The 13,414-nt window shown below is 41.0% G+C and overlaps 1 long non-coding RNA gene across 1 annotated transcript; it reads left to right on the top strand.

Moving 5' to 3' along the window:
• Positions 1 to 2,136: 2,136 nt before the first annotated feature.
• LOC122836665 lies at positions 2,137 to 10,282 on the top strand. The gene is made up of 3 exons (XR_006371593.1): positions 2,137 to 2,565; positions 2,800 to 2,943; positions 10,179 to 10,282. It is a non-coding gene; the product is annotated as an uncharacterized LOC122836665 (long non-coding RNA).
• Positions 10,283 to 13,414: the final 3,132 nt, after the last annotated feature.

Genomic DNA, 13,414 nt, shown 5'->3' with positions numbered 1-13,414 from the left:
ATACCAGTCAGTACGGAGATCGGATCTGTAACTAAGAGATAAATATGTTTTGGTATGAAATGTGCATATTGACCCCCAGAAGAAAAGCCAAAGGCCTCATGAATACACTGGCTGGAGCTGGTAAGACAGAGTCATTATCCACAGTGAAACATATTCTGTACCGACATCGAACTTGACTCTGTTCCACAGTTCTGTCAGGAGGAATGGGGCAGAATTTCAGCAAAACTCTGAGAGAAGCTCATGGAAGGATGTCCATCATGTTTCATCCTAGTCCTACAGTCAAAAAGTAACGCCACCAAACTCTGAGAAAAAGTAATGAATCTTTTTGCTTCATTGTGACATTTAGCAAATAAAAATAATTTTAGTAATTCTAACTGACCTAAAACAAGAGAAGCTTGGTCAAACTTAACTTCAGACAGTGAGAAAAAACAGGTGGATGTATGTTTTTATTCGGTGTGTGTGAACTTCTGATTTTAACTGAGAATGAGTTTCCACAGCCAATCAGATGTACGTCATGCTTCAATGTTTCAACATAATGCTCAAGAGTTCCTGTTTCTGCATCATAAGTGTTTCCTCACTCCCCACTAACTAGTAGCATTTTTACTAGGAGGTACACCAATAAATTGGCCCCGATTTCCTTAATTTTGAGTGATCAGCTGATACTTACAAGTTGAGCCTATTTACCTTCGCAAAGGTCTAAAAGTAAGCCACTGCCCCCTTTTGCCCACCAGGTCAGGTGTGCAGTTAACAGTAGTCACCCTCTTGCCTATGTAGAAACGTTGACTTTTCAGACAAAAGTCAGAATTTTTGCTTCACCCAAAATCAAATTTAGCAGGTCAGGCAAACCAGAAAACTGTAAATGGTGCAGCCTAATTTTTATTCATTAAAAGGATGAACGTATAGGCTTTAGAGCTTGAAAGAATTCTTGGGACAGCAAGATTTTGTCTCTGATAAAATAAAACTAAGGTAAACAAGTAAGCTGAGATTGTAGTCATAGAGGTCAACACTGTATGATGCTGTATCAAGACATATGTCTTGATACAGCATCTGATTCTTCTCAACTCGAAACTCATTATCAAAGAACATACTGCTAGATAATCCTTCCACAGACTGAAAAAAGTGGGGGTTTTCCATTTTAGTACACTCAGTGAGAAGGGAAAAAAAAATTATTAAGAATTGAACTTGCCTGTGATAATTCAGAGCTGATGCATCGCAAACGAGAACCTTTTCACACCACTATGAGTTTGCAAATCAAAATACTTCCCCTGCTTGGTGACCATTGTATCTTATCTGGCGCCGATACTTCTTTTTTCCAAGATGCTGCATTTACAGCTTGATGCCACAAGGGGGCAGGGTTTCTCCGCTCTAAGAAAAAAGCAATTTCGGTCAGAATGAAACCAGTCCAGCTACCTCCCTATTTACAGTAAATGCTTGACTTTTCGGTTAACCACGGCCTGTATCAGCCTAGTATGAACACAGAAGAGTTGCAGTTGGGTTTTTTCTGAAACAACTTTAGGATAAACTGCATTGAGTTGAACTTCTGTGAGTGTGTAGTTCAGAGGAGCTCAGTGAATCCCAGTGTCCTGACGTTACGTTGGTGTATTCAAACGTAGGCAAATGGAGGGTTTTGTAGACATGCTTTGGTTTAGTTGTGTATTTGAATGACAGGTGCTGTTTCTGTCTGTTTAGGGAAATAACAACATGCTCCTCCCACGTGCCCTCACCTCCAACCTCCAACGGACATCAACTGACAAAAATCCAGGTGAGGTACCTCCCCTGTTGCCCTGCTGTTTATATGTTTTGAGTTTTAAATTTAAAAAGAAGTGGCACTGTAATCCGATTATTAGCAGGAAAAAAACCCCGCCTCATACACACATTTTTTTTTCGGCTGGACTAAAGAAAAATTGACTTGAGCTTAATTTTTTCAGAAGTTTGCCTCTGTTGCGTTTGGAGTGGGAAGCCATCGTATAAAACGTTAAAGGGACGAGCTAAAGAGAAGATCCGCTCAGTCACAAGGCAGAACTATGAAGAACTGTGTGGGATGCTTGGAGTTGCCTGGGGGAACAACAGCTTTCTGAATGACTCTGCTTTCATGTTGTACTTTTACCCTCATACTTTAATTTAAGATTATCTGTCCTTACTTTAAATTCTTCTTTAAATACACTGATGTTTAACTTTGAACTTTCCAAAGCATCCCTACTATCCTACCTTTGCTTCTGAGGAGCACGCCACAGGCTGTATGTAATCAGAGTGAATGTAAATGCTTTTCCATGGAACATCCCCTGTGAGATTTTTGCCCCTCAGCCTCATTTTTGTGGATGTGACCCCCGGTGTTTTCTCGCTCCTTCTCCACAACCCATGCAAGGACAACATCGTGATTCTCCTCCTCAGCGCCAAAGTATCACCAAAACCAATCAGTCAGCATTCTTTAAGAAAAGAGGATCTTTTTCTTTTGGTCTGTCTTATCCTGTGATCTTGGCGTAGAGTTTGTAGAGTTGTTTGTGAGGAAATTAGAAGGTTTTCAACGTTGAAGTTGGAGCATATTCTGAGTGTTTGTAAGCTGAGGTAAGCTAATGTTTTATTTTTTTATCTTTATTTTCATGACTCAGGATTTTTAAACGTTCTACATAAACAATATTTGTTACTAAACTACCAACTCAAGAGTCATATCTGTACTATCTGATTACAGCAAATCCAATTTGGTCAGAATAAAACAAGGTTTTATTGCACTACTTTCAGTCCAGTGACTGATTTCCCACAACTTTTCCAACTTGTGCTTCCTCGACTTCAACTTTTTAGAACTTTGGATTTGGTGGCTGTCCTCCTGCAGGCACATGGTGATGACCAGCCAAGTTATTCTGCGGGGTGACGGGTCATCACTTCCACTGCCCACTCACTCTGGCTGGGACCAGGCCATGAAGGATTGTGGATTCTCAGAGAAAGGTCAGTCCGACGCCTCAGAAAAAGGAAGTCTGTCTGTTGGACATTTCAGATTTGCATGTTACAAGTCTCTACTTCATCCAGTTGTTCATTTTCGGGCCTGTAAGTATAATATACTGAGTAAATTATTCCTTGTCGCGTCATCAGAGCTTTATCCTTATGGGAGGGATGAAATGTGTTTGGCCTTTTAGTGGCAAGAAGCCGGTTGAAACAAAGAGGAGTATTCTGCTGCTTTCTGTGATTGAAGAGATAATATCGCTAAGGACAGCTTTGCCTTGTGGGATACCACAGAGTTCAATTCTTGTTCCCATTCTCCTTGTCCTTCCAGATTATTAGTTGGTGTAAGCTCTATGCTGGTGACACCGGCTGTACTGAGTTCTAAGACTGATCATATTCCATGATAACACGATTCCTGTAAATGGTGACATAATTTGTTCTTCAAGCCCTTCTGCTTAATTGAGTCTCAGAAATGTGTTCCTAAGCATAATTTCAAATAGGTGGCTTACTTTTATATTTAAAATAATATTTGGAAGCTCACATCAAACACTAAACCGGAGATGATAAGTCTGGCATGTGTTTGCTTTTGCTTATCTCCAATGTTACCCATGCTGGATCAGCATCAGATTCTGCAGAACTTTGCTACGAGAATATTTGCTGCTACAAACAGAATAGCTTTACTCACTCCAGTTTGGGCTTCTCTGTACTGATTCCTGTTAATGATGTTTATAATTTCTTTGTGATGTTTTCCTGCTTTTAGCCCTCACTAGTCCACTCAGCGTAGAGTGTCAGGGTTCAGGACTTTGGTTGAAACCCTCTGGGCGTTGTGAAGAGATTCCTTGTCTTCATATCTGAGGTTTCTACCTCATTCTTCTGCCATGTTGCTGTTCCTGCAGTGTATTTCACAACTGCCAAGGTGTGGCCATTGATTGTTAGGATTTTGTTTCTTTTACTGTACCACTTGCTTCTCAAAACCTTCTACTTTGCATTTGTTTGGGGCTGGTTTCCTTTGGTCTCACCAAGGTACCAATTGCCTGTGGAATCAAAAGGCATTCATAGCCATCTTTAATATCTGTAATGCTGCTTTCTGGTAGCGATCACCTTCCCCCTCTTGTGCACAGTTTGGTTACCCTTATCTAGTCTGAATTATACCCCAATGTCCTTGCTGCATATCTTGGTTTGGTGGATGCCTATCTCTTTCTTAATATACAGCTTGATTTCATCCATGTTGTGGAGGTGACTGATTGTGGCTCTGTTTTAAAACTCATATCCATATCCACTTGTTCTTTGATGATCAGACGTAGGCGGGTCAGACTAGAGATGCATCGATCCGTTATTAATATCTGTGTCGGTCTTGATATTGAAAACATTTCTAGTTTGGGTAACAGTAACAATGTGCCCAATCCATAAGGGCAAATTTATTCAGTCTAATTCTATGTTTGGTTTTCTGAGCGATGTCGTGGTTTATTATTTATTTTTATTGTACACGTTTGACCAAAATAGTCAACCTATGGCTTTTGTTAGTTCCAGTTTCTTTATTATTTATTTTACATCGGCTGTATTCCTAATTGCACTGACTGACCAAACTAAAGTTGTGTTGTTTTTAGATGTTTTACCGAGCTTGTGAAGCTATTGGTGTATTTACTTGTACTGTACCCGTGCAGAATTATCAAATCAATTTTAATTCAGTACTTTTATGTCTGTATCTTTTGTTTGTTTAAAAAAAGACTTAAAGTCAATTCAGCTCTGATTTTCTGTATCAACCAATAATAAACCTCTGATAGCCGTATTGGTATTGGATGTGAAAAAAGTGGATCAGTGCATCCCTGCTTCAGACCTTCAGAACCCAATGAGCTTTTTCTATGACAGATCTCACGTATTCATCTGCCCTGTCAACTAGTAGCTGTCGGCCAGAAGCTGATGTTGTATTTATATTCCTTTGGTAATCTCAAAGCACTTTGATATGTTTTTTTTTTAAATCTGTGAAAACATCTGTGTATATATAACCTTTACTTTGCGGTGAAGCACGCATTTCGCAGTTCTCTCCAAACTGATCTGATTCAATGTGTCGGCTGAGGTATTGCTGTGACCTTCTGGGTGTCGAGCAGCTGACCCCGGATCAGATTGAGGTTGGTGACATTTTACACCTCAGTGCCTTCGTATGGCACATTAACCCTTGGATGGGACTTCATAATAGGGTGTATAAATCTGTGGAGTTGAAGGCAGCAGGTAGAAGTCGGCATTAGCAATGAAAAACAGTTCTTGACTTCAACAAAGCCTCCCCGGATTGCTCAGTTAGTCTTAAAGATTAATTAAACTGTGGAGCACTGCGGAAAGAGAGGACTTTACTGCCTATTTGCATAATGTTCATATAGTTTGTGCAATTTTGCTAAATCGAGAGAGGGAGAGGAGCGGAAAGGGAGGTTTGCACTTATCGTAAAACAAAGTGTGACACCGTTAACTGCTGCACTGCTTTTAGTAAAGATCCGTCTCTGCTTCGGAGTCGTTATCACCCTCCTTATTATAGATTCAAAAACAACACACGCGCACAAAACGCCCCCCAAACGCTCGCTTTGGTTGACACACTCAGTTTAGCTTTGTGGGATTGTGTGTTTGCATTTGCATGTGTGAGTGTGTGTGCAGCAGGCTGAGTTATGAGCGTGAATGGAGTGCACGGTGTTTGACCATGTGCATTGTGTTTTATGAGATGAGCAAGCTTTAATGACTCTGTCACCAGTAAATGGGTGCTGATTTGTGGCACAGCTGTCGCTCCACACTCTCCCATCACACATTTAGACACACAACCAATCTGCATCTGAACTGAGGCCACACCTAAACGTCCACATTTACCATATATGTGGAAAATGTTATACTGAGATGTGACGTCTCACGCGGATTTTTGGCACAAACTGTCTCATAGATGCATTTTGTGGCAACATAAAGTAAATGAAGTGTACAGTCTAATCAGGAAAACATTGCATGTTCTCAGATCCAGGCAGCAGTTCTACTTAAAATCTGATATTTAAAGGTATATAATGTAAAATAGAATTTTTTTTTAGCTTTATGTTATAATGTTATTCTCTCATCAAAAACGTACCAGCAGTGTTGCCTTGATTCTTTCATGCATGTTTGAGAAATCCTTTTCTTTCCATGGCAACCATTCATCTGTACAAAGCGGCTGGGTGGACTTAGCGCCACCTCCTGCTCAGAACTTCCACCTCACGGAGCATCCCTCCCCTCGACTCCTCCAGTCAGTTCCTCCAGACTAGCCGGCAGCAATTAGCAAACACCTGGTGGAACTGCCCGTCTGCTGAGCTCTTTATAGGAGCTACTTCTCAGTGCAACACTGGCAAAAACATTGTAAAAGGGTTGATACAGGAGCAATGTTGTGATGACTTCCCAAAGACAGAGTTTCAGGAAGAAAACAAGAGTTTTTAAAGAGACAGAGGCCCAATTTCAAGGTGTTAAATTAGGAAGTAATTTTTATTTATTTTAAGACATATTTGATATAAATATCATTTTATTAACAACCTAAGTTAACATAGTTACTTGATTATGTTATAAATTGGCACAATGTGCTTGAAAAAAACATAGTACTGCCCCTTTAAGTAACTCATCTCTTCTACTGAGGAATTTATTGACCTATAAAACCATCTGATGTAGTTCCTATGGTATGTTTTGTGGTTCCATATAGCATATTTTTTATTTTATTCAGTAAAAAGCTGCATTTTCAACTGCTCACTCAGCATAAATGTTTTCCAATTTGCTATTGGAAAACATCTATAAATGAATAGATGTTTATTATAAATAAATTAATAGTATTAATTTATTGTATGACTTAGATTAGCAATTTTGGAAGACTGAAGCAATCTGCTGGGTTTCAAATATATTGTGTTTCTGTTTTATTCAGAGTGTAAGCATATTTAATTGGTTTATTTGTGCTCTATAAGACATGCATAGTGGCCGGCCTAACCTTAAAAAGTTGATTGGGGAAATGCTGTCTTAAAAATCCAAAATTGTCCCTAGTGCTGGTGTCTATCTACAGCTACATTTCAGGCGAGAGGCAGGGTCATTTTGTCCCGCTAAGCCCTAGAGGTAACATGTCAGAATGGACCAGCTGTATTTTGGTATTAAGAAATAGAATTTATGAATTCAACTTGCCGATTCTTTTTCAACCTCATACATCAAGAACTTATTATGGAGAACGGAAAAATTCTCCACAGTGTGAACAACCACCTGATCCAACCAGCTGTGGATCGATAGAACAGGACAGACAGATATAAGACATCTGAGGAACACAAGATGTTGGGGTCCCCAAAGCTTAAGCTGTAAGCTGCTGGAGGTCAGATCAACTTGTCCCAGATAGTTCCTCTGAACCAGCTCTGGCTCCTTCCTGCCAGTGAGGTGTCCACTACATAAAATTATTCTTCTGGGAAAGAGAACCAAAAACTGGGTGGCAAGCAAAGACTTTTTGTAATCCCTCAAGTCATTGTAGTTTAATATTACAAATTGCTTAAGGACATCAAATGTTTAAAAATGAGAGGAAAAAACAAAAATAAAACAGAAGCAAAATACTTTTTCACATGACAATATATCATTTTATCTAAGAGTCCCGTAGCAATTAAAAGGACTTCCAAAGTCAAGAAATTAACCAAAGTTGTGTCAACACATAAGTTAACAAAACACAAGTTTTTAACTTGATATTCTAGTTGTTGCTAGAAAGCTTTGGGTCAATTCTCTAATTGAACTTATAAGCTACCAAAAGAACCGGGTTAGACTGGGACGCCAATGTTCTCATGGGGAATTGAGAACATTCTGAAACGTTTCCTGTTGATCTCATCATGGAGGTTGTTTCTGGTGCAGCAGAGGCAACCTTATGCCGGTTTGATAAGTCTTCCTCAGTATTTTATTGCTTTAGTTATGTAGAGCTTCTTTTTTGTACTAAGTTTGGGATAGTCTGCTGTAATCCCAGCACACCACCAGCAGATGTCACTGTTGTAGAGTGTTACTGCTGGAGTTTTAAACTCCAGCAATAGTTTTATTTTTAGTTTTGTCTGCCAGCACTTGCTCCTCTTCTTCATCGCTTTATTGCATCAACTTGCAGCTGTTCAGACAGTTGTGTTGATCTGTCCATCTGTCTTGTTTACAGACTCTGAGCTCGCTGACAGTGTAGCAGGTGTGCCCTTTTGATTTCACCGAAATGTCAGATGACGGCGTGTGTGAGGAGTGTTTGTCTTATCAAGTTTGGAATTATTTCCCATGTTCTGCTCTCCGTCTCTACTACCGCCTGCTCCTCTGTGTCCCCCCCACCTCCTCCACCCCCTTCATTAAGCGGTGGGGCTGCAGCGGCGATTCCACTCATGTGTGCTGCACCTTGTTGACTTTAGGCTCATTAGGAGGCCAAATGAATATGACGAGTTTTGACATTAGGCTACAGCTGGAACAAATGTGCCAGCCGCTCGCTTTTCAGCCCAGCCAATTCCTGCCCCTTCAACCCCCGCACCCCCCCCCCCCCACCCGCCCTCTACCACCCCCCACTCTCCAATTTCTTACCAAGCATATGCAAACATGCGCCTGCTTGTTTTCGGAGAATAGCTTGATGGGTTTTTCTGCAATATTGGGAGATGTAGATGCGAGGCCTGTGTTGTTGAATTGAATTGCACGCTTTGATGCAGAGACAGATTGTAAAACTGTGCTTTTATTAAATCCTTCATTAGGATTCATCAGTGAGATTGGATCAGAAAAAGGTCACCGTGCAGATGCACTACTTCTTTCCTCTTTGTTACACCCCACCCACCTTTTATATATGTACATCCACCCTCCTCCACCGTGTTTACCCCCATCTTCGCCTTTTTGACTCCACTCAGCAAAAGGCATCACCTCATACTTGCTTTCCTCCCTCGCTAGCTTTTACCCAAAACAAATTTGCAATGAAAATGGGTAAAAATGATCATCATGGGCCTGCTAGGGAAACACAAGGTGAAAGTGCCATTATCCCGCCCCACCACCCTCACTCCTTCACCCCCCTCCAACCCTGTCGTCCTCGCAGCCTGGCGCCAGTGGGACGGCTGTGCCACAAATCATTTGTATACTCTCATTTCTGCAAGCGGCCCGTGATGTTGCTTACTGCTTAGCGAGCAGATGACTTTTAGAAAGAAGAGTGAATTTAGAGGAAGGGGATGACGAGATGGGGAGATGAGGGAAGAGGGGCTGCAGGAGGGAGGCGTGGGGGGGTCATTTGTGGCGCACGAGGAACGTCTGTGGGAGTTGAAATTGAGAGGGAAATTGTGTGCGCCATATGTCAAGTTCTGCAAAGGAGGTTTTCATGGCACACCTTGTGTGTGTGCGTGTGTTTTTTCTGTTGCAAAATGAACCATCTGGATTGTTTATTGAATCACCTTCACCATTGTCTGTGTTCCCTGCTATTATCAGTGACAGAGCTACAGGAAATGTGCTGCACAGATTGTCTGTAGCTTAGTGTTTGGTCATCTTTGTCTGTCTCACATGTTAGCTCTCTCACACACACACGCACACACACCCTTCCCCCATCCAACGGCCGGTGCAAGACATGATTCTTCTGCTCTGATGAATATGTTCTCCACGCAAGTCTGAGCACCGAGGTTCCTAGCAGGCAAATGCAAGATGTTACCGGGGATTATTTCACCTGCAACACAAGCACAGATTTATTTATCTTCCGGCTTCATCAAGCAGCTATACTACATCTGAAAGTGCAAAAAATGTGTCGGCTATCATCGCTCCTTTTCTCACCCCCCACCCACACATCCTCCCACGTTCACACGCTTGCTCACACATCCCCTCGGTGTGGAGTAAATATAGAGCAGAGACAGTGTGGCACAGTGACCTGCAGAGGAACTCGTACACTTCGCCTGCTACTTCCACTGGGGCCTGTGCTTTCAGGAAAGCCATGAAGTATTCATGGCTTAGTCACGGGATCTGTGAGGCAGGGATGGCGGAAACGGTAGAGTCTCTGGAAGTGCACTGCAGGCGGCTCAGCAGGGCTCAGATGATGTTACACAATATGCAGGGTACAGGGATCCGCTGTCAGCTTCTGTTTGCTGTGAAACATTTTCACCTTACAGGGCTTAAGTTTCATTTGATCTTGTACGCGTCTGCTTTACATTGGTCTGATCGTGTTTCCGCGTCTCTTGTGTTTGCATGTTGTCTTTCCGCCCTACTACCCGCTTTGAGAGACCGTCCCGTTCTTCCTTTTCACCCCAAAGGCAGTCTGTGAGGTGGGCGTCCCGAGTGCGAGCACATTGAGAAGGAGCTGTTTGTGACCCACATTCATATGACCCAACCCTGTGGGGCCTCAGGAGAGCTTCAGGGCGGCCGTGCCCTCTGTGTGGGGCGCTATGGTGAGGCAGAGACTCTGAATTTTGCAGCTCATGAACGTCGAAGCTTCCTTTATGTCCAAAGAGACTACAGTTAGTGAAGACTGGTGTCTGCTTGTTGTTACCCGTCCGTCCATCTATACCCACTTACCCTTGTGGGGTCATTATTCAGCAATATGGTGAATCTTTTGAACGCTCTAGAAGTGATTGTTTTGTAGGATTGTCCTGTATTTCACTCTTCCTTCATCTCTGACCCACTTCTCTGTCCCTGAGATAACTTTTATTTGTTAATTGGCACTATGTAAATGATCTGAATTGAATGAAACTATTTGTTTAGCTGAGGGAGAAAGTCAGATTTTTTTCACCATGTTTTTAATAACTGATGAGCTTAAAGGGATCCACGTCTTGTTGAACATGTTGGGATGAATATCTTGTAATTTTCCTTTTAATGTAAAAGCTGTGGTTTGTGATGCGTAAAAAAACCCACATAATTACTTCAACATTGTTTATATATTTATTACAATTCTTCGCGATATTTTAACCTGCGGAATGATTACTGGACCGATGAAGCAAGTAGGTTGTAGTGGATTTGAGCCTTTAAACAAAACAGCCCACAAAACATCTGGATTGGGGCAAACTATCTCATAAAGTTTTCATGTGTCAAATACGCAAGAGATCCGTTGAAACAAACAGAAAAAAAAGGCTTTAATCCACTGTTTACCGTATTAGCTAGATCTAACACCAATAGCAAGAGCTAACAGAACATCAAGACAAGATTATGAATGGATTTGTTAGTGAAGCATCTTTAAGTCTTTTTAACAAACCATTCTAATATATTTGAGAAAATATTTTGAACCCGATGCTGACCATAACCAGCCGAATCTCTCCTGTTCATCCACGTGGTTCTTCTCATTTTAATTTCCTTTTCTCATTTCTGCATTCAATTCAATTTCAACGCCCTCCAATTCAAACTGAAGGAGCTGACGGAGCTATGAACGTAGAAACTAGTATACGTTATTTCCACAGGACGCATTACAGCTAAACATAAAATGTATTATTTAAATTTATGAAAGCTAAACGGCCTACAATGTTTTTACGTTATTGTTTTTAGAACTGAAATAAATGTTTCCCATAAAAAGTATATTTTTGCCACTAATGGTGGATTTCTATAAAATTGAACATGATTGGAAACAAATTCAAATTAGTTTTGCTTAGTATTAATTTTACTGTTTTTACTAGAATCGCTAGTATCCTTAAATAAATTTTTTGCTGCACCAAAGGTAATGTTATGACTATCAAATGAGTTAGAGCAGATATTTTTATGTTATTGAAATTAAAATTGGGCTGCACAGTGAAGCTGCTGGTAGAACAAAGTTCCCGGGTTCCAGTCCAAGATTTGGGTCGGTCTGCATTTGGTCTGCATGGTCTTCCTGTCAGAGACAAAGACTTCAGTTTGAAAGTCTGACCCAAGTCACAGTTGAGAAGCAAAAATAAAAATAAAAGACTTGGGACTTGAGTCTTGCTGCTAGTTTTTATCTTGTGTAATGTAGAGTGAAAGGTATGTGGCTCATGGGATGCTAATGGCTCATAGCAGTCTTTTCATAACAATGACCACATGAATGTCTCACCAAATAAATGTTGTATTAAATGACGTTGGATCATTTAGGAAGCAAACTAACCTATCGCTGACATTTTCGTCCTGCTAAGCTAGCGGCGACTCTACAAGGACACGGAGATGTTGCGACTCATCAATCATTATTTTCTCCTCCATCCTTGTCTCTGTCATGATTGCTGTGTGATGACACAGCAATGTTACGTTTTGGTGCAACAAAACACCAACATGTTTACTGCAGTGGGAGGGGCTTCGCTGGAGCTCAACTTTAAGGTGTCTTGTAGACCTTGAAGGGTCTACGCGAAAACCAAGATCCTGAAACATCACTGTGCGTTGACAGCTCAACCTCTGTCTGACCATGCTGGCCCCTTTAGAGATGCAAAAGGTGAGAATAATGTGATTTTGGGTGGAAGAATTCAGACTTGGCTTGCACTTTTCCCTCAAAGGGCCTGAGATTTGACTTGTTTCTGGAAAAATGACTTGTGAACATTTCTGCTCCCTGTGCATGTGTGGGTTCACTCCAGGTACTCTAGGCTTCCTCTCACAAGCTGCTTTTCCATGACAACAACTTTGTTGGTATTCTGTTAAACACAAAATATTCCCAATTTTGATGTTTCAATTAAATAAGAAACACAATATCAAAATCATACGTCAAAAGGTTTGTTCACACGACCATCCATTAAAAGACATCATCCTCCTACCACTTCCTGTCGTCTCCTTTGTCTTTATCGCCATTAGTAACACCCGGCTGTTAATCACGTGACTCATGTGATGCGAAAAAACAGTTTCTGTTGCAGTTTTGCAAAATACTCATTTATTTGCAGCTGAAAATCCACCTGATCGTAGCAAAAAACTACTTATTGACTAACATAAGTTTTTTTTTGTTTTTTTTAAATCAGCATGCTTCCGTCAAGCAAATTTATTTTTGTAATTCCAATTTCTGCAATTATATGGCCAATTGAAACACAACTAATGTCCAAAAACCCAACTGTTGGGTTAATTGGTCTCTTTCTCAATTACCCTCAGTTGTGAAAGTGCACAGTACATAATTGTTTGTCCTGTGTGTGTGTTTGTGTTACCCTGGTGACCTGTTCCAGGGTAGCCTCTGCTTATTGCCCAATCACTGCTGAAAACACACCACCCCCACTGCCACTCTTGCAAGGATAATAAATAATGAATGGATGGAGATTAACACTAGAGGCCTTTAAGTTTACATGTTCAGAACATTATTGGGCTGAACTAAAGAGAACTGAAATGATTTCCAACATTAAAGAGTCTGTCTCATTGACACCACAGATAGAGGAAAAGCCCAGCAAAACACATAATCGTTTCTTGCATAAAATAAACATTAAGCAGCAATAACAAGTCATTGAAGTGTGGGATTCAGAGCTCCTTTTAAAGATGAGAGACAATCGCTACTTTTTCTAGTAGAAACAGAGGTCTCCTTCTGTGGAAAAGTATTGATTTTGTGTTTCTCAAAGTCTCCCTGAGTCAAAAGTGCTTCCAGACAAAG

Source organism: Gambusia affinis, linkage group LG01 (assembly GCF_019740435.1).
Source record: "Gambusia affinis linkage group LG01, SWU_Gaff_1.0, whole genome shotgun sequence".
Lineage (NCBI taxonomy): Eukaryota > Metazoa > Chordata > Actinopteri > Cyprinodontiformes > Poeciliidae > Gambusia > Gambusia affinis.
The sequence above is the reverse complement of the archived record's forward strand: the minus strand, read 5'-3'. Positions and strand labels throughout refer to the sequence as shown.